Here is a 27,739-nt window from a genome sequence, read left to right on the forward strand (position 1 = left end):
CCGGTGTCCGCCGACCCCACCCCCCACGGGTGGGGCGGGCCGTAAAGGGGGGCAGCACCAGCGGCCCACTGGCCATTTAGATGGTGCGGCCAAACTTCGCCCCACTCATCGTCTGCTGATACAAGTCCGCATCCAACTCACCCCACTGAGCCTCCGGGTCCGAAGCCATGCGCGCCCGGAACTCCTCGTCGTAATGCGACCACGCATAACCTCCGTACGTCGCATGTACCCGCCGCACCACATCCATATATTTAAATAAAGCGACCGACCTGTCAGGATACTTTTCGCAGTAGACACTAGCATAGATCAGGAAAGCAGCCGACCAATTCTCAATGGTCACTGGCACCTTGGGGCGTCTAGCTAACTCCTGCTCCTCCTCCTTCGAACCCTCCTTGGCCAGCAACTCCCTGTGAAGCAACTTCAAAATCTGCACATACTCCCCCTTCCAAATCTTCTCCTTGGTTGCCAGCGACATGTGCGCCCCCAGTGGTTTCGCCACCCCCATATACGGCAACTTCTTGACCGGCACGTCGCAACTCTCCTTCGCCCCGCCGCTAGACGCCACCGCTCCTCCGGACTTCGCCGCATCCCCCATCACCGCGCTCACCGACGCCGCGCGCCGCCCCTTCCGTCCCCGTACCCACCCCCGCATCCATCACATACCTGCCCTTCACCAGTCTCACCAACTCACCACCGTCAGCATCCGTACCCACAGACACCCCGCCTCTCTGAGGCGCGCTAGACCGCCCCCCCGCCCCCGGCATCCGCAACCCCATCCACTCGGCCTCCATGAGGCCTGCCCAAGCCACTCCCCATCCGTGCTCCGGTCTTACCTGGCGTCAAGGCTGGCGTCCGCACCGGATCCTGCCGCCTAACCAGATCCGCTGGGGGGGCCGTCACTCGCGGCACCGTCTGCCGGGGGCGTACCTGTAAAATACTTCCAACAGCATTACTCGTTTCCCCCTCCCCCTCCCGAAGCTCTCCTTCCTCCTCCGACTCCATCTCTCTGCTCACCCTGCTCAAACCCGCCTTGCCCCTGCAGGCCTGCATCAACGCCCCCAAGTCTACGCTCTCCCTTCTCCCCCTCTCAGTTTGGTAATCCGAATATCCTGACACACATTCGCTCCATCCCCGTCCCCCGGCGGCCGTCTCGACCCATCGGGAGGGGGGCGGCGGAGACCTATGGCCCTGCCATCCGCCGTCCTCATGTGCACGGTTCCTCGGTGGAGCGCGACCGCCCGTACAAGGCAGAGCCAGCCCATCCTCTCGGGGGGTTGGTGCCGCATGCTGCTCACCTGAGCCCCCAGCCAACTGCTCCTGCCAACAAAAAAGCGGGGAAGTCAAGCATGCCGACGAGAACTCACCTCCATCGCCCCCCCAAACTCCGGGCGCGCCTCTCCCCCAGGCCGCTGAATGCCCTCCCCGTCACGCCGGACGTCCCCCCCGAACCCCCTTCCCACCGCCTCCACCCCCTGCACCCCCCCATTCCCGCGCCCACCCCCAAACCCCCACACGCCCCACATCCCCGCGACCCACCCCCGCTCCCCCCGCCACTCCCCTGCCCCCGAGGCCCCACTCCCCGCACCCCCCTTCCCCCCTCCTCTCCCACCCCGACCCCCGTGACCACGCCTCGCCCCTCCCTTGCCCCAAGACCACCCCGCCTCACCCCCCCAACCCCCGTCCACCCTCACCCCTCGAGGAGATGCCGGCCTGCTGGGCCCCACCACGTCCCCCTCCCCTTCCGACGATGACCCCCAGTCCAGTTCACTCTTCCCCCCCCCCCCCCTGCCCCCCTCCACCTCTGATTCCTCTATCAGCAACGGGGAGCCGCCCCCCCTCCCGCTGGCCCCCCTGCCCCACCCCCCCCGCCTGCACCCAGGGCCGGCCCCCCACCCCCCCACTTCCCCCACCGTGTAAGCCTGGCAACCCCCATCACCCTCTCCCCCCACACGCACGCCACCTTCCTGCAACCCGGGCTCCTGCTCCCCCTCCCCCCCCCCCCTGCCAAAACCTCTAGCCGGGCACTCCTCCTCTTCCCCTTAGCACCCCCCACCCCTCCCCCCGCTGACAGCCCCTCTCGCTCCCCCAGCGCCCCCTTCCCGTGCACCGCCCGCCTCTGCCCCGCAGTCCGCTCCCCCTCGCCCCCTCCACAAATGTCAACGGAGCCTTCCGCGCTCCTCCTCTCTTCTTCCCTCACCCCTTTCCTCGTCGCGGTGCCCCAGCCGCCTGCCGCCGCGCGTCACTCCGCCTCCCCGCCCCTCCCCTCCTCCCTCCGCGCCCGCGACCTCGGCGGCTCACAAGCCGCAACCGCCGCAGCACGCCGCGGGGGCCTTACCCTGACATCGCCTCTCAGGAGGTCCATCCTGCCCGCATCACCGAGGAGGCGCAGCGCCTCCTGCACTCGAGGGTCCGACCTTGCAGCCTCCACCATGCCAGGTAACGCCGCTCCCGCCGCCTCACAACCACAACACCGTTGCGCTGCCGCCTCCAAACCTCACGCTACAAAACCGCTCACACCAAAACCCCACCGCTAACAAAACCCTGCAAACCTTACCCTGCAACAAGCTCAAACTAACCGACCAAACACAAAAAACTTCCCTGCCTACAACTCGACTGCTGGGTCACTGTCCCTAAAATGGTGGACAGTGACCCAACATGGCCGGTATTATACACACCAGCCCAAAAGAAGCCCAAGGCTACCACCTGCCCAAAGCTAGCCCAAGGAAGCCCAAATCCCCCCCAAACAGCCCACCAGCCCAAGACTCCTTCCTGTCCCCTGTCTATCCCGTCCCCTTCCCCTTGCTCCCGGGGCCCCAAAATTCCCCAGGGGGGCAAGCCTCCCTCCGGTCGGCCGCCCCCCGCAAAGCCCCATTGGCGGGCCCACATGAGTGCGAGACCTGCTGCATCAAGTCATTTCAGATCTTTTATTACCCAGCCGTGTTCAGGGGGCATGTGCCTTGCTTGCATTAGGGCTCATGCCACTCTTGAAGTGCTGCTATTCAGGGTTAGGATTATGGATAGGATTAGGGTCGGGAGTCCGGTTCAGATATAGGGCAAAGGTTAAAGTATGGCTCAATATCAACAACTGTAGAGTGTCCTGAGATGTAAGAAACAAATGGGAGAGAAAGGGTGTTTGACTGTAGGTAGGGAGGAAACTCCTGGTCCCCTTAATCAATTTTCAACAACAAATGGAGGAGTACCTCCTAGAAGCTTTGTAATGCCTCTATCAAGAGAATATCGAGGTGCACACAGTGCCACACAACAGGGGACAGATTTTGTCCTTTTAGAAGACCCCTGACTCACCAACCTAGTTGGTGACATGCTTCATCATCGGGGTCCCACCCGGACAGCCGAGTGCCATCCGGGTGTGCTGCGACACCTGACTACAGTGGAGCGTTTTTTTGTGTGTTTTATATGTACAGGATTGGAAGTGAATATTTAAAAGTTGTCCAACTCACTTGTAGAATTTATTCTGGAGTGATTGGGCAACGGATAAAACAAAGTGGGACACCTTGGCCTGATTAGGTAGGCTAGTGGTGTCAAGAGTCGTGCAGTGAGTTAAAATAGTGGTCTACATGTTTCAACCATGATGCAAGTATAAGGTTTTCGTCAGGACCAGTGGTGGTAGTCTGGGTGGTATATACACGCTAAGGTGTATTCTGCCCTAGACTACGTGAAAAAGCAACAAAAACCACAAATTCGTGGTTTGTTAAAAAGACTAGACTTTCTTCTCCAGGATTTCTAGAAAAAAACTCGAAGCGCTTCAAGTGCCAGCTTCGTGGACGTCCCGGTTGCCGCAAAAAAAATCAATGCTACAACTTGTAGAATGATCTTGGAAGGCCAATTCACCTAGAGTGCAACCTCATCGGGGCCCCGAGATGACATAAAGTTCCTATGGAAAACAACTAAGTAAATACTGAAACACTAAAGGTTAGTTTAGGTTTTGGGTCATGGTAAGTATCAAGGTTAGGAAGAGGTGTTGACCAGTTCAGGATCAGGTTAGAGTTAGATTGTGGGGTAGTGTCCTAGGTTACAGTAAGGGTTTGTTGCTGGGATTCTGGTTTGGAAACATAACTATGCCTGGGATCACAGAACGTCACTATGGAGGGACTGAGTCGCCGTGCCACATCAGTAACTATGGCCCGTATCCTGACTAGCTCATAGTGCTTTACCTGGCCTCCTCCGTACCAGAGTAATAGGTAAGTTGGATCCCCAGAACACAATGCTGTAGTCCCCTCGGAGAACCTCTGTAACAGGTCATCACTTTTCGTTCTCTCACTCATACTTGTCCACAATAAACAACTAAGAGAAATTAAGAAAGTGTACAGTATTTATTGAAACTGTCCTGCTCTATCATGTTCTATCTGCGCTGCTATTAGGAAAAATATGCAATTAACCTGAGTGATTAGCATGATTAGTAGAATGTACACAATGAAAAGCCCTTCCATGGCAAATAATGTATTTGCCTAACCTCCCTACGTGAGCACAATAATATATCACAGATCTCTGGGATTAGAGCAGGACCCCATACCTGCCATTTGCCATTAGCTGCTCTGTATCTCCGATTGGCAAGGATGACATGCTCATTTCAGGGTCTGTCTTCTGCAAGGAATTCTACTCCTTATTTTCTTAACGGCAAGTCTCTGCTTATATGATAAGAAATGCCATACTAGAAAACAGCAGCTGGGTCTCTTTGTTATGTCTGTGTTAGTGACCGACCACAGAGAAAATCAGGGCACAGTGTTGTTAGACCTTGTACAAAATGTTCAGACTGAATCCCAGCAGAAGAACTAAATAACAGAAAACATGTGCAGCCTATTGCTACCTGGGGTGGCATGGTGAGCAAAACAATTATGGATGTAACCCAGATCTCTTGACTGGGGGTGAATGCTTCAATTTGTTCTGCATTCCATCCATCAATTGTGTGTCTTTTGCCTATTTCTAATGTGGCACAAAACAAATATGTAACTTCGTAACGTGTGCAAAGCAAAAGCGGTCCACAACAGACAATTAGGCTAACATAGTGGTGTATTACTGTGGGCCTTATAGGGAACTTATGACCGGTTGAGCCTCAAAGATGTTTTGCCATAGTTTAAAAAAAAAAAAGAAAAAAAGAATTGAAAAGTAGAAACAAATTATGAAATGAATTGTGGAAGTTTCAGGGAGGATAAGCACTGCTTTTCAATACATTATTTTTGATCCTACAGGTTTCTTCTAATGACTATTACAAAGACGTTTTTGAAAATGTGACGTTTTTAAAGATTTCTTTGAAATTGCGTTTCTCTACAATGTACAAGGGGGAAATTGCACAGATCCAGAGCTGCTCTGTATATATCTCTCTACTCACCTCTCTCATCAAATATTCTATCGAACATTCGTTGACAGCTAACAAAACACTAGCAGATCTGTTCTTTTAAAGCCTGAATCTTCACAGGTCTGCCTGTCACCATATCAGCATCTCAAAACAACCTGTCTGCTGTGCTTTTGCTAACCGACAGCTAGTCCCAAAAACACAGTTTTGATGTATTGATAGACACGCTTTGTTTGCACTCTTACACGGTAACACATTTATTGATACAAAGTCGTTGCACCTCTACACTGTAGCAAACTATCTAACCTATAGGTTAAATATTTTGTAAATTATTTACTTAGAAACAGTGAGGATTAAAATATATAGCAGATGTTTAACTAAAAGATATTTTTTATCGAGGAAAAATAACTGCATATAAAATATTTCATCTACAAACCGCTATTCAGTAGTAGCCATTTTTCTTACTATTCAGTTATATGGCAAGCTGGGCCTTGGTAATCGGGAACATTTTATAACTGTTGCATGTGTTTATTTTTATTTTTCCCCATTCATTTAATCTTTTTCTTCTCTTTTGAGTCAGTATCACTTTCTTTTCTTGCCACTGTTCCCTGCTTTTTCTGATGATAGATTTTTTTTTGTTTTTGGATATGTATGTTTATTCATACCTCCTGTTTTTCAGTCTGATTGGATATTTTTGGTAAAGTATTTTTACTTGCTTCTCGTATGTACATGTCCATCCTACACTACAATGTTTTGTAATCCTGTTAATTTCGTCATTTATTAAATGTATTTGCAATAAAATAAAAATAACACCCAATCCAGCCCTACCATGAGGGGCCAACATGCCTTTTATTCCAACAGACATTTCCCCCGGTGGGCTGGTGCACTTGGAGGCACATTTTTAGGTCGCAGTCAACTGGACAGCGCCGCTGTCTCGGTTGCTAACGACATCTTGGGGACATTCAGAAAGTTGACCTAGTAATGCATTCCACCCGTTGTTTGCCATTGGCTTTGTGGTTTGTAACTCATTTTCTGGCTTTCAGTTTGCTGGCTTTACTTGCTTTAGGATGTCCTGCTCGAGTTTGTCCCTCCCATTGCCCAAACCTTTTCTTTCACAAACTCGCTTTCTGTATTCAGGCCTTAAAATCTTTTTCTTATCTTGTCACATTTGCTGTGCAGTCAAATACAGAGGTCGAATGTCAGGCTGTGTCTTCCAGGGAGCTTGGTGTTTATTTTTCTTTCTCTGAATTCCAAGTGAAAGGACTTATGTGACAATCATGCTGGCTACTGGGGTCTGCTTGAGAAAGGCTGAACAATGTTGTGTTTATTATTTTTTTCTAGCACACATCAAAATTAAAATGTCTGTGTGAACTGCGCTGATTAAATTAATATATTGGGTGATGACATTTCCACACATTATCGTTTGTACACTGTATACGGTTATCAGTAAAACTGTATGTGAAAACGAATGTAATGGTCATTTTCAATTGAAGCTGTTTTATCTGTAATGGCACTGCGCTACCATACTATGCATTTCCACCTTACCCCACTTCACTCTTCTCTGCACCACTCTACATTATGCCACTCCACACTGCGCTCTTCTCTGCACCACCCGCTGTACGCTTCTCTACTCTACACTGCCAATGCACTCTACTCCACCCTACTCTACTATGCACCAGTGCACTCTTTGCCACTACACTCTATACCTCTCCACACCACTCAACTCTATGCCACCCTATTCTGAAACACTGCACTCTATGCCACTGCACTCCATGCCAATGCATTCCACTCTGTACCACTCCACTGTACGCCTGTGCAGTCTATGCCAACCCACTCTACACCACTCTAATCTACTCTGCACCGCTACACTCTACTCTGAAACAATCTACTGTACAACACTGCACTCTGCACCACTCTATGCCAATGCACTCTATACCACTTTACTCAAAACCAATGCACTCCATGCCCATCTACTCTGCATCACTGCACTCTGAGACTCTGTACCACTGCTCTCTATGCCACTCTACTGTGCCACTGCACTCAACACCACTATACTCTGCTAATGCACTCCACACCATTCTACACCTCTGCACTCTGACAGGATACTCTCCAATACTGCACACTCTACCACTGTACCATACACAACTGTATTCTATGCCCCTAAATTCTGCATTGCTCCACACTATGCCAATCCACTCTAATCTACTTTGCATCACCGCACTCTGATACTCTACTTTATACCATTGCACTGTACTTTGAAACGATCTACTCTATGCCACTGCAGTCTACACCACTCTATTCCACTCTGTGCCACTGCACTCTACACCACTGCACTCTACACCCTTTTACTCAAAGCCAGTGCACTCTATTCCAATCTACTCCGTACCAAAGCACTATTCACCGCTATACTCCACTCTATGCCGCTGAGCTCTACTCGACACCATTGTACTCTACATCACTTTTCTCTGAACCACTGCATGGCACTGCTCTCTACACCAGTGCACTCTGTCACTCAACTCTGCACCACTGCACTCTGACACTCTACTCTGCAGCACTGCACTCCGATACTACTCTGGTCCACTGCTGTCTGCCACTGAACTCTATTCCACTCTACTCTATGCCATCGCACCCTACTCTCACCACTCTGCTGCACTCTGCATCAATGAATTCTACACTACTCTGGTCCACTGCTCTCCTAACGGAACTCTATTCCACTCTACTCCATTCTACTCTATGCCACTGTTTCCTACTCTGCGACACTCTGCTGCACTCTACAACACTCTAATCTACTGTGTACCACTGCACTCTGCTACTGCACTCTATGCCTCTTCACCTCTCTACTCTGCTACACTCTAATCTATGTCAGTGCACTCTACCCCACTCTACTATGCATCACTGAACTATTTGCCTCTGCACTCTTCACCACTTCACTCTGCAACACTGCACTCTACACCGGTGCACTCTACTCCACTATTCTATACCACTTCACTCTACCCTGCACCACGCCACACCACTGCACTCTACCCCACTCTACTCTACGACACTCCGCATTGCACTCTCTGCCACTGAACTTGATGCCACTCTACCCTACGCTACTCTACTGTGCGACACTTTGCTCTACCTTGCACCACTTCATTCTGCTCTGAAACAATCTGCTTTAAGCCACTGCACTCTGTGCCACTCTACTCTGCACAACTCCATTCTACGCCACTGCAATCAATGCTGCTCCACTCTTCGCTAAGCCACTGTGTTCTACCCTGCACCACTATTCTCTTGCACTCCAAACCACTGCACTCCAAACCACTGCACTCCAAACCACTGCACTCCAAACCACTGCACTCCAAACCACTGCACTCCAAACCACTGCACTCCAAACCACTGCACTCCAACCCACTGCACTCCAAACCACTGCACTCCAAACCACTGCACTCTAAACCACTGCACTCTAAACCACTGCACTCTAAACCACTGCACTCTAAACCACTGCACTCCAAACCACTGCACTCCAAACCACTGCACTCCAAACCACTGCACTCCAAGCCATCACTCCACACCACTTTACTCAAAACGAATGCATGCTCCGCCACTGCACCTACTCTTACTACTTTGCACCACTGCACTTCATGCCATTATACTCTACAACATTCTACTCTGTCACTGCACTCTACGCCACGGCACACCACGTCACTCTACACCATTGCACTCTGCGTCACTGCACTCTGTGCCACTCTATTCTACACCACTGTACTCTGTCACTGCTCTCTGCACCACTGTACAATCCTGCACCACTCTACAATCCTGCACTTATTCTACTCTGTATGACTACACTCTGTACCACTGCAATCCACGCTACGCCACAGCACTCTATGCCACTCTACTATACACCTCTGCGCTCTACCCTGCCCTACTCCACTCTACCTTGTACCGCTCTGCTCCGCTCTAACCTGCACCACTGCACTCTATGCCACTCCAATGCACTCTGCATGACTTTACTCATAACCAATACACCAATCTACTCTGCAGCACTGTACTTTATGCCAGTTCACTTCAGGCCACTCTAATACACTCCACTGTACGACACTCCGCTCTACGATACTCCACTCTATTAGGCTCTACTCCATTAAACTGTGCTCCGCTGACACACTACTTCACTCTGACACTTCACGCCATTCTACTACACAACTCCACACTGATACTACTCCACTCTATGACCCTCTGCACAACTCCCTCTGACACTATTTTATGACATTCTATGGCACACCACTCTACGACACTCTAATCAACTCTGACAATGTACTCCACAGCATTGTGCGTTACTCCATGATACTCCTTCACTCCTCTCTACGCCACTCCACTCTTCTGCACGCCACTCTGCACCACTCCATAACACTCCACACTACTCTACTTTACAACACTCTACTCCATGCAACTCTCCTTTACCTACTAACTTTGAGCTATGCTGAATAGCAGGCCACTCTGGTGTACAACATTACTAAAACATATCAGCAAAACCAATTCCTCATACGTAGGTGAGACCTATTGGCTTTGCCAATGCTTGTTTACGCCAGGAGCCGCTCCTGGTGCCACTGTTACTTTCCCCAGCTACTCCAGGTTAATTTCAGGAGCCACAGGGGCCCCATATATCCAATTTAAATTCAGATGGAAAATTAACAATAAAGAGCATTTAGTGTACGCTCGAGTACAAAGTGTTACTTGACAAAGTGCTGCGAATAATTTAAACACAAGAACTGTATTTACCGTTCTTTTCTAGATTCATTAAGATTCCCTTTATTTACGGGAGGGTTTCCCTGAGGTAGATGGTATGTCCGTGTAATACTCCTTATTGGTGAGTGTTTCATTGGTCTTTCTATTTTGCGATTGGACTTGAGACTCCTACATTTGAGGTGCATATAGACAGACGAGAGGTCCGGGTTTCTGTCTTCATTTATATGCATGGTCTGAGCCAGATGACTTAGTCCTGAAGAGACCCTTTTACTCACTCAGGGTCCAAACGTCGGCAAATTTCCCCCTCCCTAGGTTCCCACATTAAGTGTGGTCTACAGGATTGTGCAATTGTTAATGCACATGCATACCAAAAAGCATGTATTGAACCAGGGACCTTGTAAAGTGTCTTATATGTTTTTTGTATTTATGCACTAGAGTACTGCGTCGTCTGCACTTTTGATAATATGTCATACTGAATAAAATTGGATAATATATGCTAGCAACAGGAACCCTGTGTGTGTGTGTGAGTGTGTATATATAGCTATAACTGATCCTGGTCCCCGTGGGTGTATAGGGTTGTCGCTGTGATCATTACACACCCAATCTGAAGCTAGCACTTAGTAAGTGTAATAAGGTAAACCAGCGTTAGTCTATGGGAGAGATCGGCTTTACAACAGTGAAAAAATGACTTAAGGAGTTTTTCAGTCAGGACATGTAAAAACGTAAGCACACAAGTACCCTGCCCCCTGCCTTATGTGTCTTTAGAGCCTACCTTAGGGGTTGACTTATAAGTATTAGAGACGTTTAGGCCTAGGAAAAGGTTTATTTGCCCAGTAAAAATAGCAGTTTAAACTGCACTACAAACTACAATGGCAGGCCTGAGACATGTTTTAAGAGACTACTTTATTAGGTGGCACAATGAATGATGAAGGACACTATTAGTATTTAATTTACAGGTCCTGGGTACATGTAGTACCATTTACTTGCAAGTAAATTAAATGTTCCAATTGGGTATAGTCTAATTTTGCAATGCACCATAGAATGGGTTAGCATAGGTAAATTACTCGGAGTCCTAATGCCAACAAAATGAGTTCAGCAAAGTAAGGGAGTGAAGGTAAAATGTTTGGTGGAATACCATACCAAAGATGTCATGTCTAACACATATCTCTAGAATAGTTTATTCAAAGTAATTGTTTATCCTTGATACACTTGCTTGTATTTTATGTTTCACAGATACAAGTTCACATAGGATGGATTCTAATAAAAGTCTACATCTATTCAAAACTTCAAAGTTAGCTGTGTCACATATCCAAACTCTTGTATGTGTACAAAACACTAAACCCTGAGCAGCTTCTAGGCACTTGGGTCATTCTAGTGCTTTTTGAATGTCTGATTTAGAGCACTGACGTCATGCACAGCAGTGGAGCTGCTCTCTTTGCACATTGGCATGAGCTGCTACCACTAACCACCAATGTGAGATGCACCCACAGATCACAGGCAACAGCTTCGCTCACCAGCATAAAGCTTCTTTCACTTATACTGCTGTAAGCTACTCTCACCACTAATCAATTCAAGCTTTCCCACCAGTGCTTGCTACTCCATATTCCCATTGTTGTGAGCTTATCCCACAGACATGAGTTTCTCCAACTTGCCATTGGTATAAAATGCTCCCCACTGCCTACTGGTGGAAGCTTCTCTGCCGAACTGAATCTTCTCCCACCGAGAGCACCTCCCAATGGTGCAAGCTGCGCCCACTGCCCAAGAGCTTTTTTCAGCAGTCAAACTTCCCACCCTTTGCTGACTGCTACGAGCTGCTCTCACTGGCGCAAGCCATTCTGCTCACAGTTGCGAGCTGTGTGCACTGGCACGTGCTTCTTTCACAGGTACAAGCGTCCCACTGCCTACTAACTGCTGCAAGCTGCTCTCACAGGTGCAAGCTGCATCCACTGCCCACTGGCACATGCTTCTTTCACTAGTACAAGCGTCCCACTGTAACGGAGTGATGGAGTGAAGCCTGGATACAGAGACCAGGTTAGTCCCACTGAAAAAGTTACCTTCTCAGATTCTGGCAAGCAGAGTTCAAAACTTCAGGATTTTACAGAATGAGTTTAAATGATGACGACAAAGGGTCCTGGACTCAAGCAGGCACCTTTTGGGAACTAGGAACTCATTCAAGAAGAGGCAAGCAAGGCTCAGACACGTCCAGTTGAAGGTTCAGGCAGGATCGAATGCTGTATAACAAGGCAGGCCTCGAGCAGCAGGGCAGTCCTCTCGTACAAGACCGTCCTTCTGAAGCCTTCCAGAAGCCCAGGAGTGTTTTTGAGAGTTGATCTGAGGTTCCATTATTTATACCTGGAGCCAGCTTTGGAGTGGAGGAAACTTCTGGTGTTTTCCCCCACAGATGATTCTGGAATTTCCTTCCTCCCTGTCCATGTCCCAAGATGTCTAGAGTGACAAAAGCCTGGTATCAAGTCCTTTGTGAGTGTGCTGAGGCAGCTCCTTCGAAACGTAAGTGGGACGGGGAACAGCTCTGTCCCTCCCATTCTGGCAGGATGGCCTACTCCCAGCTACACTCAGGTTCTGTTGTTCACTGTTTGGGCCGAATATGCATTTCTGGTGGGGAAGCCATTAATAGGCCAAGGAAGTTGGAAACTACCAGAAAACCTCAGAATGTTTAGGACAGGAAAATGACAACTTTCTAAAAGTGGCATTTCTAACTTTTGATCTAAAATCTGACTTTACGTTTACAGATGATTTTTAATTGCAATTTATTGGAGGTAAAACAGGACATTTCTGCCTGCTGTCAATCAAAGTCTAGCACTTATTAAATGTAATAGGATACCCCCATATTATCCTACGACCGAGGTAGGCTTCACAGTAGTGAAAAACGATTTTTGTAGTTTTTCAATAACTGGACATGTAAAATGTAAAACTACATGTCCAAAGTTTGCTGTTTAGGGCCTACCCTAAGGGTGACACGTATTAAAAAAGGAGGTTAGGACTTGCAAACGGTTTATTTTGCCAGGTTCAAATCACAGTTTAAACCTGCACTGAGGTTGTAATGACTGGCCTGAGTTTTTTATATAGCGCAAAATCAACCCGAAGATACCGGGTATCAAATCGCTTTACATGAACACCAGTTTAGTTACCGATGGACACTTTCTTCTTTGTTAGGCGCACAGTGTTTACGTGATTGACCCAGAATCACAGGATGTTGAGCGTCTCTGCCGAGACTCGAACACGGTTCCTCCGCTTCAAGGTCGACCGCTCTAGACGTAAGGCTACATCCTCTCCCCTAAAAAAACTACTTGAGTGGGTGGCACAATAAATGCTGCAGGCCCACTAGTAGCATTTAATTTACAGGCCTAGGTACATGTAGTACCACTGTACTAGGAACTTATAAGTATGATTGGGTGCAAGGCAGTTTTACCCTTGGCACAAACACTTTTGCACTGGTTAGCAGTGGTAAAGTGCACAGAGTTCTAAAAGCTAATTAAAATGGTTCAGAAAGCGGGCTGTGTGGAGGCACGAATTTTGGGGTTGACCCTGCAGAGAGGGCCAAGTCCAACAGCGCCAAGTTCAAGAGGGAAGGGTATGCCCAGACCTTGGCCATGTGCTCACGGTGCCATAGGACTCGAGCTGCATTCTACTGATTAGGATATCAAAACTGGTCAGGGGTTACTTGTATTCCTTCTAGAGAGGACCTGGCCTGACAGCTCGACTGTTCCTATTGGACCAGGAACCATGGCTGATTTGCATATGGCCGAAGTAGCATAGTGAGCATAAAAACAGTGAAATGGAATGTGTCACTGAGTGATTGACAGTGGCTGAAACGTCTGCGAATAATCCACCTGTCATCTTTGTGTTTTCCTCTATGGTTGTCATTTGCTTGTAGTTTGTTTTTGATCGTGATGGGGTATTCTGCCAGGCTGAAGTCTTGCATGCATTACTAGTGAGCAATTTTTGATTGTCAAAGCATGGCAAGATGGGAGCATTTCACTTATTAAATGAGCCTTTGGCCTTTGACAGGCTGAAGTGCGTGTGGCAGTGCATATGCTTAAAAAGCATAACCGGCCTAGCTATTCGCAGCACGAGATAGGTTGACCCATTTGTCAAGATTTGTCTTGGACAGTTTCCATCAATTAAGTACTGAGACAGTTCAGCTCTGTGGAATTTCTGAACCGGCAGAGCAGCATTCCTTACAGCTGGGCCATGACCTGCAGTGTGAGCAAGCACCCAATGTGTAACGCTTCACAAATCATCCAAGCCCGTCTGTTTGTGTGTGGTTTTTCCTTGGGTCTACTTCCAGGCATGGCCCTGTGTTTCTGCAGAATAAGCGACGCCAGACCGCTTTGTTAACATCCCCTAACATCAGTTCCATAGGTACAGAAATACACGGGCCAATAGGAAAACTGAAAGGTTTCCTGGAGGTTGGTATAGTGCAAGAGTCCCAGTCAGACTGACCTGTGTCTGCCTTTAAGAGTCACCAGTCCACTGAATGAAAAATATCGCAATTTCTGCACAGGGCAGTCATTTCGAACTCTTGTCTGATTCTTCCGCAACCGGGCCTTCCACTCTGTTTTTGTTATTTTTTTTATTTGTTATTCAAAATTTGTTAGTTTTCGAGGTTCATTTTTTAAACCGAAACCTGTTTTTTACCTTCATGCACTGAACCTAAAGGTTGGCAAACAAAACAAAAAATATTTATCAGATGTGCTTGTTGTGTATGTTGTATGAAGCAGAAAATACCAAATTGCTGTAGGAAAACCATAAACGGAGTTTGCATTGGAATCTAGGCTTTCCGAGAATCGATTCCCACTGCAGATCCTGATCCGGATATGTCTTCCGTACATCCGATCAGGTGGATGGTGGGTGGGTGGGCAGCTAAGGTGGTCGGACAAGTCACAATTGTTTAAAAGACCTGAAAATACAAGTAGCCTGTTCGCTTCAAGTTGTGAATCTGAGGTTCTCTGTAACTATGTAGGTAAGAGGTTTGATGAAAATGTGCACCTTTTTATATGTATTCATTATATATTCGTTCAGCTTTCTTTAGGGTCTGGAGAAGGGATGTCCAAACTTTGTTTTAGTAGGAGCTACTTAAACTCAATTAAAATTATCCCAAGCTACTAATATTATTAGTGTTGCATTAGTGACCACATCAGGCAAGATTAATGTCCACCGTATGTGATGTTACTGGCGGTGATAATCTTGGTGCATTGGACAGGGTTCAGCAGCAACTTAACTCTTTGTCAGTTTCGATTCCCTTTAAATGGGTAACACATAGCCATAAATGCAATGCCCTTGGCACCAATGGACTGATATCAGTAATATATCCACCCAGGATTTATCTTTCAAATATCAGCTTTAAATACATTTAAGAAACAAAGCCTTTTTTCCTCTAAACATCTGTTTTATGAGATCTGGAAAAACCCACGTTTGTCTCTAATTTACACCCAATTTTTATATTCACATATTAATGCAATCAAGCAAGCTTACTTACTAGACTGAGTTTGTTAGACCTGGCATCCTTGAAGTGGTTTCCCCTGTTTTTTGCTTCTGCTGCCTGTATTTTTTTAACTGTATGCTGGACTTCGTTTTTTCTGGTTTGTGAACTCTGGGCACTTTACCAGTGCTAAAGAGCAAGTGCTCTGTGTGTAAATGGCGATTAGGATTGGTTATCCATGATTGGCATATTTGATTTACTGGTAAGTCCCTAGTAAAGTGTACCGTGTGTGCCCAGGGCCTGTAAATCAAATGCTACTAGTGGGCCTGCAGTACTGAATGTGCCATATAAATGAGTAGCCCTGCAAACATGCCTCTGACCCACCATTGCAGTTTCTGTGAGTGCAGTTTTAAACTGCCATCTGGACCTGGCAAGTGCACCCACTTGCCAGGCCCAAACCTTCCCTTTTTCTACAGGTAAGGCACCCCTAAGGCAGGCACAAGGTAGCACCATGGGCAGGGTGCAGTGTATGTGAAAGGTAAGGCATGTACTGATGGGTTTTGGATGTCCTGATGGTGAAATACTACCAATTTCATTTTTGCAAGGACTATCTCTCCCATAGGCTCTCATTGGTGCTGCCTTGTAACATCTTGCACATGTAACTTTCAATTGGGAAGAGAGAGATTTGGAGTTTGGGATCCATGAACTCTGGATTTAAAAACTCTTCTTTTTGAGAAGGTGATCTTTAGATTGTTTGTTTGAAAATGACACTTTTAGAAAGTGGGCATGTTCTTGCTTTACCATCCTGTGCCTCTGCCTGCCTATGAAATCAGTGTCTGGTTTAGACGGACAGTTGGGCTGTTTCTATATTCACCCTAGACAGTCACAAAACGGAGATGAGGTGTGCCCTGCATAGCCTGACTGCCCTTCAGCAGGCTAGTGGGCCTTCCTGTGCTAGAGTGGTGGGGAAAGTTGTCTCTGACACCTGAACAGGGCTGTGTCTGTCCTCACAAAATGCTTACTCCACCCCCCTGTAGTGTGTCTGGAGTCAGGCCAGGGTAAGGCAGGATCTTTGCTCTGAAAAGACTCTCCTTTGAAGTATGCCTACTTCAAAGGCCAAAAGAGGTATTAGCATTGGACCTGTAACCCCACATTTCTATAACACTTCTGGATCAAGAGGTGATTCAGTCAAGAAGAGCTAGAGAAGCTGTAGGAGGAGAACTGCCAGTCTGCTTCTTACTGTGTTGTGCTAGCCTGCTGCTTCTGTCTTGAACAGAGAAAGGACTGCACTGTACTTTCTTTCCTGCTTATCAAGGTTCTCCAAGGGCTTGTGTGTGCTTGCTTCCTATTGGAAGTCTTGGGGGCATCAAATACTTCATTTACAGCTTCCCTGAACTACTGTGCTGGGAGTTCTGGCCTGCCAAGTGGTGCCAATTCCAGTTCTGGGCCCTAGGAGGTAGTTTTGCTGCTTCAAGAATTGAAGCTCCATGTATCGCCCATCATCGTCTGTTTTTCCTGCTGCAGCAATGCCGCGCGTTAGAAAAACCAGCGCATCGCCGCAGTGCTGCTGAAAAATTGACATAGTGCCTGTTGGCGGACGGAAGAGTTGACACAGCCTGAGTCCAGATTACTGTTGCCGATGTCTGAGACACCTGCTCCGACTCCGACACAGGCCCTGCTGTGTGACTGAAAGAATTGAGGCATCACTTGCTTGCGGCTGGAAGAATCAAAGCAGCACCTGTTTCGTCACCGCATCGACCCCCAGTGCGTCTGGATTTTCCAGGCATCACACCTGTGTACCAAGTTTCAAGTGTATCTCCCTGCAGTAAAGAGCTGCTTTCAGAATTCGAGGCATCACTTCTTTTCGCAGTAAGGAATCGATGCAACACTTCTCCTGCATGCAGCAGATCTGACTCCTCCATTCTCCTGGGACTCCAGAATTGACACCTCTTTTGTTTTCTGATGCTTTCTTCTCACAATGCTTTCTCCACCCCCTGTAGTGTCTGGAGTCAGGCCAGGGCAAGGCAGGATCAGTGCACTACAAAGACTATCATTTGAAGTATGCCTACAGTGTACAGTCCAACCAGCCACATGTTCCTCACACCGATCTTGCTTGTCTGGCTCAATCAGTGTTAACCAAACTTCTGGGCACCGGTGTCACCCTCGTGGTGTGTTATACATTTCCACTCTCAGTACAGCATGTTCAGGAGCAGTGTAAGCTACCATCATCTAGACACCCATTACACCACAGACATTAGTAGCTCACCCTCCATTCCAACCAGGCAACCTTCGGAATGACCTAACCGCTTTCAACAACTGGATCTCAGACTGCGCCAACACCTTAGGTCCCATGAAGAAAATCGGGCATAAAAGAACTCCCGCTCAAGCATGCTGGTACACGGAAGACCTAAGAGACTCCAAGTGCTATTGCAAAGAAGAAAGAAGATGGAGAACCATCTGAGAACACCTTTAGTGTGCTCCTTCCTTTCCCGGCCAAAAATAGAGATCAAGAGGCAACTCTCTGGCCATATAGAACAGCACCACCTCCTGGACTACACCCAGTCATGGTTCTCCATCAACCACAGCACAGAAACTGCCCTCCTGGCAGCAACACTGACATCCGGTCCATAACGGACAGAGGGGAAACTGCCGTTCTCATCCTGCTTGACCTCTTTGCGGCACCCTCAACACCAGACACCAGGAATTAGGAATTCAAGGCCCACCCTGAGTTGAATTGCCTCCTTCCTCTCCAACAGAACTCAATGAGTCAGTCTCCCCATACACCTCCAAACACAAGAAGCTCATTTGCAGAGTCCCCCCAGGGCTCCTCCTTCAGCCAAACCTTGTTCAACATGTACATGGTACCCCTCGCACGCATTATAAGGGACTACGGCATCAACATGGTCTCCTACGCTGACAACACTAAGCTCATCCTCTCCTTCACTGACACGAACACCATCCGGACCAATTTCACCTCTTGGATGTCCAACATGGCCAACTGGATCAGAGAAAACTGCCTCAACCTCAACATAGACAAAATGGAGATCCTGATCTTCGGACACAAGAGCTCCCCATGGGACTACTGGTGGCCATCCGAACTAACTAGGTCCCACTCCCACAAATCACACCAGAAACCTTGGCATCATCCTAGATGACCTACTCCGATAAACACGTCAAAGTTGTGACTGCAACCTGCTGCCTCATCCCCAAAATGATAAGATTTTCAAATGGCACCCCACTCATGCAAGACACACGGTCACCTAAACCCTCATAACCCGCACACTCGACTATGTCAACATGCTCTATGTCTGCATCTCCAACCAGCTCATTCACACAAAGATTCCCAGACCGTCCAAAACACCACTGTCCAACTCACATCACTCCCTACCTCACTGAACTACACTGGCTACCCATCTAGAAATGCTGCCCTTTCAAACTGCTCATCCACACCTAGATAGCCCTTCACAACACAGAACCAGCATACCCCATTGAGCGATTCCAACTCTGACAAACTTCCAGACAGCTACGCTCCACACATTCGCAAAAACAAGTCAGGACAGCACGCCTTCTCCTTCATTGCTGCCAAGAACTGGAAGAAACTTCCTCAACGTATCAGGACCGCTCCTTCACTTCTCAACTTCTGAAGACATGGCAGACCTGGCTGTTAAACTCAACATCAAAATCAACAGCACTGCAAGTTTTTCTTTCTTTGACTTCTTGTGATGGATGACCCCAAACTGGGTAAACAATATGACGGACCCTGAGGCGAGCAAGTATAAGGTGCAAAGGGAGGGATAATACAATTTTCAGAGAGTGGAAGTTGTATTCAGCTTACCTTTATAGACATCACTGGTAAGGCCTCTTCAGGGCGACTTAGTTCATTTCTGACTGTCTTCCATGGAAAATTTGCTACAGGTTCTCAGTACTTCATCTGGATTATTGCCACTATTTCTGGGAACTTACCTGGTGAACAGGGTCTGGCACTCGAAGCCACCTCTGAGGTAGCAGGACCACTTCCAGCCCAATCCGAAGAAGAGTGAGTATAGCCACTGCCCTGAGAGGCATTTCTGTCATATAGTGTCGTAATCTGGAGGTCAATGCTTGTGTTTGGTCCTGGAGAATACAGCTGAAGTGTAGAATCCACTTCTGGAGACCACCACTAGGGTGTTTTGTGTTATTCTGAAAACCTTAACTGTATGTATGTCTGGCTCTGAGGCAGCAGTGGATCCGAACTTAAGGGCAGATCCCCCCCACCCCCCCAACCGTTTTGCAGAATTGAAGAGTGTCTGACTGACAGGTGCTCTTTATGTTTAAGTGAGGCAGACGGGCACTATCCATGCTCTAAATGCGCAGTTGCCTGGCTGTCTGAGCTAAACTTTGCAGGCTGAAATTTTCACAGCCCTCCAGGTGTGAGATCCTCAGCCTGGCAAAGCACTTGGAGGTCCTTCCCCTCATGACGAGAGGGAGCCTCGCTGATAGTCTTGGACCTGGGAGCTTCAGTTTTAAGGCCTGAAGTGCCCAGGGCTGACTGTCCATCAGTGACTCTCGTCACAGAAAGGGATGGGGTCAGCAGTCTCACTGACCCTTGAATGAATGAATGAATGAATACTTTATGGTATGATTACTTAAAATCATTTACAAGAGCGAGACATATTACGACCATAGTAAAAAGAAAAAAACAAAGAAAAAACATTGGATTAATAAAAAATAGCATTTAAAGTGCAAAAAGATTTAAAAGAAGGAGAGAAAAAAAGAAAGTTTAAAAAGGAGTTAAAAAAAACAAAAAACAGAAAAACTTGTACATATACATCGGGTTGGACAATCAGTGCCCTAATATCAGATCATCTTAGCTTATCAAGCTTGGTACCGATGGCCATGTAATACTTTGTTTATTAGACTGTTCAATTAGGGTGGCAATGTTCATGACCGTAGGAATTAGTGAAGCATCACTATTGATACTATAGATGCTCGTTGATGTGCCAATTGTAGTTAAACTTTTATTTTTCTGCACTTTGCGTTTGATATAAGATCTTACTAGCTGAGACAAAGAACTTCCCGGCACGTGCCAACTCCATTGGCACTGTTGTTGTGTAAATGTGCGTTAAGGCCTCCTTACATGTTCTTACTTTATTAAGATTGAATATTGCCCTTAAGTATTTACGCCTCGGGCTTGCCAACGCTGGGCAACAACAGATGATATGCTCTGCCGATTCTCTGTAGTATTAACACAGTCGACATCCTCTGTTTCCAGTTGGTATGGTTGACCAGTGAGCCCTGTAGTCCTTTATTGGTAGGGTTAGCAGCCTGGTCTTCAAGACATTTTGAAGGGCAAATCTCCCCAGGCCAGCATTCAGGTATGGTTGGCATTGAGTGGCTTCATGGGATTTTGCGAGGCCCTCAGCGCCACAAATTGTTCTGGTCGTATCTATATCCCGGAGCCTTGAGATGGTCTTTCCCTGTTTTTTTAACTGGTTTTTAGGCTAACTGTTGGCAAATTTAATATTTGATCAGTTGTCGGGCATAGTGTTTTATTAGCTGAAACAAGGTACCTGGCCCTGGTTTGATCTATGAAGAGTGTTTGAAGTGCTTCCCTTAGGGTGCCCGGGCTAGCCTTGTACACACAGTGGTATAGCTTCACTATGTCTTTTTTGCATTCTATGTCCATTGATGTTAAGTTAAACTCAAGTCTGATCAGTGTATGCCTTGTCGAAAATGGTAGCCTGAATATTTTCCTGAAAGCCATAATATGTAGATGCTCCAGTTTATCGGACAATAAGCCCGGGAAAGCCAGGTGGCCATAGCTGATTGTTGAAAATAGCTTGGCTTGTATTACTCTTCGAATGCCCTTGGTTGAGTGACTCACAAGGTTCTGGTTTATTTTACATAGAGGGTATGTGACCTTAGCGGATTTTGTCTCCAATGATTTGGCCTGAGATGTTGTTCTGCCGGTATCTACGAATTGTACACCCAAGTAGGTATATTTATTTGCAGTAGCAATTCTGAGTGGTCCGATGTTCCAACCCAACAGAGATTTTTTTGGTTTATGTCCAAAGACCAATGCCTTGGTTTTATTTGCATTAGTTTGAAGTTTGTTTTCTGAGTTATATAAATGAAGAGTCTCCAATGCCCTTTTCATGCCTACTCTGGTTTGGTCCAAGATGACAAGATCGTCTCACTGACCCATTCTACTCTTTGATGAGTACGGGACTGCCACCTCCTCTCAGTGGCTGACCTTGTCATGGGTCAGCCACAAGGTCCGTCAATGAGAGGAGGAGGCATTCAAATCCTTGCCCCCCTTCCTCCGAGATCACCACTGTGGCCAGTGACTTGTTTATTTTTAATGTTTGGTGCATGTGTGTGTGTGTGTGTGTGTGTGTGTGTATGTATGTATGGAAGTATGTCTAGTTGTGTGTGCTGTGAATGGGTATGTCCATCTGTATGTGCTTGTGAATGCATGTGTGTACTTGTGAATGCATGTGTGTTAGGAAGTGTGCATGTAGATGGGTGTGTGTGACAACCTGCTCCCCCTCAGGCTCAAATTGCCGGCCGCCACTGCTCTGAGGACACCTCTAACATCTTGAGTTTAATTTAGGAGGCCTCCTCTGGAGTGCCTTGTCCATTTCTGGAGACACTGGCTGCAGCAGTGATATACTTGAGGCAGTAGGGCATGGAGTCAATAGGGTGCATTTGAGGTTCCAGCACATTAAATATCGGTTCTCCAAATGCAGTGGAATTTGACTCTAAAGGCATATATATATGCATTTTTTATTAACATTGTTTGTGCACAATAGCATATTTTCCTCCTGTTTACCAACTGCCTTAGGGACTCATTTAGAGTTAGGCAGATGGGACACTCCATCACAAACATGACTTACATCCTGTTCGCCTTTTTAGAAGTGTATTATAGCATATGGCGTTTAGTCTTGGGACGTGCTGGAAAAGAGATTACATCACTTATTCAGCTCGACGAAGAGACCATAGAAATGGCTCTACCCATGAAGTTGCAGTCTTGAAATATTAGTATTACCACCATAAGGCATGCTGACCTAATGGAATAATGCCATAACGCAGCCTGCAAACAACTCTGTAGACAACCGGTACGTGTAGCAGGGATGGTCATGTCAAATCTTTCTTGTCATTGAAAAAACAGCATCGTGACTGTCTGCACTTAAATAGGTTTCAATATGAGTAGGTGAACTGAAGTGTGGCAAGGGATTTCGGATGGCATGCAATTCAGTCAAGACGAATTTGGGTGAGAAGGTGATTTGGTCGGTTTGAGGAACCGGTGAGCGAGATATTAAGGTGAAGTGATAAGTTGGAAGAATACACTTTTATAAATTAGATTCTTTGTATTTTGTTAAATTATTCCAAAGGCTAAAGATCCCATTAAAGCTGTAGGAAGCAAGAAAAGCATTCAACACGACCTTTACACTGAGGCACATCATAAGTGATCCTATTAATTACATATTTTTCTTGTGACCCAGGGCACATGCTTTCTTCTGTACAACTAGTTGAGACATCAATGAAGATTACCCTTCAGTTGGCGGTGACCCAGTGGATGTGAAAGTGGAACTCATCTAGAAAGACCCATACAAAAGAAAAGTGTGTGTTTTGCCTATGAATAAAACACCCATCTGCCCCCCCCCCCCGTTCCAAAGGCATGCTTCAAATGATTTTTTTGATTATCCCGTGTTTGATTGTCTCTTTGGCTACCTATAGACATCACTTTTCACAGCATAAGTTGCCTTATTACCAACAGCTCTGCAAGGAATAGACTCATGCTGCAGCCAACCACTCTGGTATTAGCCATCCAAGTGAAAGGATGAGAAATATAGGACCGGGCTCGGCATCACGTTTCCGCCTGCATATTCAATTTTCTGTTTAGGAAGACAAAAGAATCGAATGGCATTTTACCAGAAGCATGGTACTAAATATACGGATTCTTCGCTCCAGATATTTATCAATCAATAGTCTAAGAGTCGAGGAAAGGGAAAGGGCCTGGCTAAGTTGAGTGCATACAAGGACCATCACATGTCTACTCCTGTGGCTGAATTCATCACACGTAACGGTGTGGCTTCTGGGAGATTATGATCAAGGGCATGGCTCAGATCACCAATGGGCAGGGTAATGAGAGTAGAATCCAGTCTACATTTATGCAGGAGCCCTCCCAAAGTCTGCTTGTGTCCCTTCAAGGTACTGAACCTCATTCTGTGTTCCAGAGGTGCCCAGCACCACTACTGACACTAACTGAGAGCGTGCATGAGCATTTTTCATACTGAATGAACTCCAGTGGATGCTTGTTGTGGAAGCACCACTCTCAAAGCATCCTTGAGTCATGCTTTATAGTAAACAGCTGTCATAGTGGAAATGTCTCCAGCTCGAATTTTTCGTACTAAGAATCACTGTAGGATGCATTCACCAACAGGCACTTCAACGTGATCCAACGCAATGGATTGCTATGGACCATATTTTTGCCTTTCAGAAGGTAGTGCGTTTACGTATGCAGCCTATCCGATCAGTTCCTTCTTGTACTGTTAAATTCCACTTCACTCTAGCTATGCTGGAGAGCCACTATACTAAAACATGAAGTCTTGTGGTGGAGGAACCATATATACCCTTTATCTCCAAGTTGTTTATTTATGTCTCCTTAGCGTTTTAGCAAAAAAGGTGTATTATCATATCGCCATGATTTGTGGAGCATGCTTCGTATTCTTACCTGCATACATGATGGGCGGATAAACACCATACCACCATGTTTACTGTTAGCACTGCTACTTGTATAGTAGAAATTATGTACCCGAAAACTTAATCTCCACAAAATGCTTCACTGTTGCTAAATTGTCAGGATTCTGCCATCTTTCCACTAGATGTCACTCATGAGGTCCCTTTCAGAAACTGGACGTACATCCGTTTAGGAAACAATACACGGTTCCATTTAGCATACTTAGTTTCTCCCCCCACTTGAGGTTTCGTCACACTCCCTAAAGCATTATGGTCCTTGTAGTTCCCTCTGTTTTCAGGCCCTTCCTTGGTCACGTCCTGGTGGTTGTTTCCTATTCACTAGCTTGGTTCTTGGATCCGACTGTTATTCTGAACCCTATATATTTGCTTTGTGGCCCCTCCTCTATATTTGTTCCAATCCATACTCTGTTCCAGGTTTTCCTATTCATTGTCTTATGTCTCCTGGTTCCCTGTTCTTCCCTTCTCCAGGTGTCAGTTCGGCCTTCCTTTCATTGGTGGTTCCCTGATTCCAGGAACCTGGTTTTCATTGCACCTAGCTTCCTCACTACACCTGTGCTCCTCCTCTGAGCCTCCAGCTAGTGCCACTTACATGGCTGAGAGTGCAGTGGTTTCCAACTGACTTCTGTTGAGTCTGCTTGTGCTCTGTTGTGTTCCTGCTGCTGTTATTACAGGCTTGTCTTTTGATTTTTTTTTCTCTGTACCCGTTTATCCTTGGTTTTGGCTATTTTTATCTGTTTCTGTCCCTTGTTATCCTGAATCTGGTTTTTTTTTTTTGCATCTCTGTTCCTGTGTTAGCTATAATTTATACTATCCTATCTACACTTTCCTTGACCTGCTCTGTTGTATGCATATTTCTTGCCTTGTGTTCTGTGGTCCTGTTGTCTGCAATTTCTGTCTTGCCTTGTTTGAGTGTAGATCTTTCCTAGCCTTGTTTTCAGTATTTCAGCTGTGTGTGTTTCAGTCCTGTTCCTGATTCCCACTCCTGCTTTTTCCTGAGCCCAGTTTTTTCAAGGGCACTTGTTGGACTCCATGGATTGTGTTTTTGGCACATATGACCTCCCTGCACACCTTCAACATAGAAACTGCTGGGTTTATCCAAGAACTCTGTGAGATTAATCTGCTTCTTGCTTTTGTTGAAGATATTTTCACCTTACAGAGAGATCATTTCCAAACAGTGGACAAACTATTATTTAAGATAGTCTGTCTGTCGTATCCCTGCTTACCCTTCCTGTTTGTACTTTTGTCTTCCTTGCAGACTTCCAGTTCCCTTTTCGCTGCCTGTTCCAACCCGCTTCAGTCCTCTGTTTCTGTCCTGCTTCTCTTCCAGCCTTCAGGTACTCTCTTGTCTATATTATGCTCCAGTTATCCGGTCTAGTCCCAGTTTCACCAACCAGTCCCTTGATGGATCACCCTTCTAGTTCCCCTAAAGAAATCATTTACCACAATCTTCCCCTTCTATATATGTACCAGTAATGGCTCTCACTACTTACCTCCATGATACTTTTAATTTCTGATGTCACAAAATAGTCCTTTTTTTAATGAAAAACATAAAGCACTCTAGTAACAGCAGGCTAGGTTTGTGCAATATAAATGTATTAAATAAACATGTGGTGTATATTCCTTCACTGGTGGAGAACAAGTATTTTCACTGGTGTAGGACACCTTTCATAGCCTCAACGGCTTAATTGACAATGGGGATCATGTGTATATATGTTTTAAAAATATTTTATTGGCATTAAAAACTGTAAATAACCAATATTTTGCAAGACAATACAAGATGCCATTTTGAATGATCTGAAACAAGTATATGCACGTGTGTGTGTATGTATATGTGTATATATATCAAGCTCGCTACCCGTCTGCTCCCCTTCACCCGCAACCGGGTGCTGTTACGGCGGGAGACGGTACCTCGCCAGTCCAAGACTCAGCTCCTGTGCACAAAGCACTCAGCACTCACGGGGGACAATTCAAATATTTTTATTCAAACTCTCTCAAGACGCGTTTCGGCACCCGCCTTTGTCAATTAGAGGCCGGCGCACCTTCAAGGAAGGTTTAAATACTTCCTGTGATGAAATCAAAAAAGGACATACAGTGTGAAAACACCTCCACCATTTTGAAGTGGTGTGTTTCTAGTGAATAACACTAACAAAATTGAGCCCTGGATGGGCGTTTCTAACACAAATGATGACTGCTTGTCAATAACATTCACCTTCCAAGACCATCCGCAAAGATGAGTATACATATATCCTTCTCTCCACACTTAAGGAGAATAACACAGTGCAGGAAAAAACAACAATGTTAATGTCCATCTCATAAATGTACCACCAACTCCTCCCCAGCATTCAGGCCTCCCGGTTTCTTAGTTTGATTCTCTATAATGTGTCGAGACTCAAGCTTGCGTAGTTGAAGCAGTCTGTTCCCTCCCCTTATGTCTGCTGGTACCTGGTCCATGCAATAAAAGCTTAGGAGTTCTCAATTGCTTTGGTGAGACACTTCAAAGTGCCTCGCCACTGGATAAGTGGGGTCCTTATTCTGTATGGCCCTCATGTGTTCTAGAATTCTGATCTTCGTTGGGTGAGTGGTGCTCCCAATGTAACGCAAGCCACACGGACATACAAGACAGTATACCGTATGGCTTGTGTTACAATTCATTAGGCTGGTGATCTTTTGAAGCTCCTTCCTCCCTGGTATTCGGTAACTAGTCACTTTCTTACTGTTCTTGCACGCCTTGCATTTAAGACAGCGGTAGAATCCAGTCAATTTTCCAAATGGTGGAGGTCTTTCTATCTTCTTGCAGTGGCTCTGAACAATCGTAGATCCTAGCGATCTCGCTCTCCTGAATGTTATTAGAGGGGACTTCGGCAACTCCTTACCGATAACCGGGTCAGACTTAAGTATGTGCCAATTCTTTACACACTTACTTCTGATATCTCGTGCGTCCTCAGAGTAATTCATAATTATCCTCATATTATTCAGGTGACTATCTTGTTTCTTGACACATCCTTGACTCACATTTGAGATAAGGTCTAATCTGGGTTTCTTGTCCACTCTCATTTTGGCCTCCTGCAATACCTCCTTGGGGTACCCTCTCATTCTGAACCTCAACATACTCTCATTGGCCGCTTGCTCAAAATCCTCCTGACTGGTACAGTTCCTCTTAATCCTCAGTAGCTCACCATAGGGTATACTCGATATGGTTTTCCCCGAATGGCAGCTCATAGCGTGGAGCACAGAGTTGCCAGCGGTTTCTTTTCTGTACAACGCAGTGCACATCTTGCCCTCTGCTATGAACACTTTAAGGTCCAAAAAATTCACTGTCTCTGTGCTAACATCTCCACTGAATCTGAGGTTGAGATCTGTAAATAACCAATATTTTGCAAGACAATACAAGATGCTATTTTGAATGATCTGAAACAAGTCTATGCATGTGTGTGTATGTGTGTGTGTATATATGTGTATATATATATATATATATATATATATATATATATATATATATATATATATATATATATATA

At 46.3% G+C, this 27,739-nt stretch overlaps 1 protein-coding gene across 4 annotated transcripts in view; it reads left to right on the plus strand.

The window, feature by feature from the left end:
- The window catches only part of TMEM63C (transmembrane protein 63C), a 739,018-nt gene that overhangs the window by 12,470 nt on the left and 698,809 nt on the right, over positions 1-27,739 (plus strand). For 2 of the 4 annotated variants that reach the window (XM_078659954.1, XM_078659952.1), the window contains exon 2: positions 25,477-25,555. The exons of the other annotated variants lie outside the window; for them this stretch is intronic. The gene's annotated coding sequence lies outside the window, so the exon portion shown is untranslated. The remainder of the gene's footprint in view (positions 1-25,476; positions 25,556-27,739) is intronic. 4 annotated transcript variants of the gene reach the window in all.

This window comes from Lissotriton helveticus, chromosome 9, assembly GCF_964261635.1.
Source record: "Lissotriton helveticus chromosome 9, aLisHel1.1, whole genome shotgun sequence".
Lineage (NCBI taxonomy): Eukaryota > Metazoa > Chordata > Amphibia > Caudata > Salamandridae > Lissotriton > Lissotriton helveticus.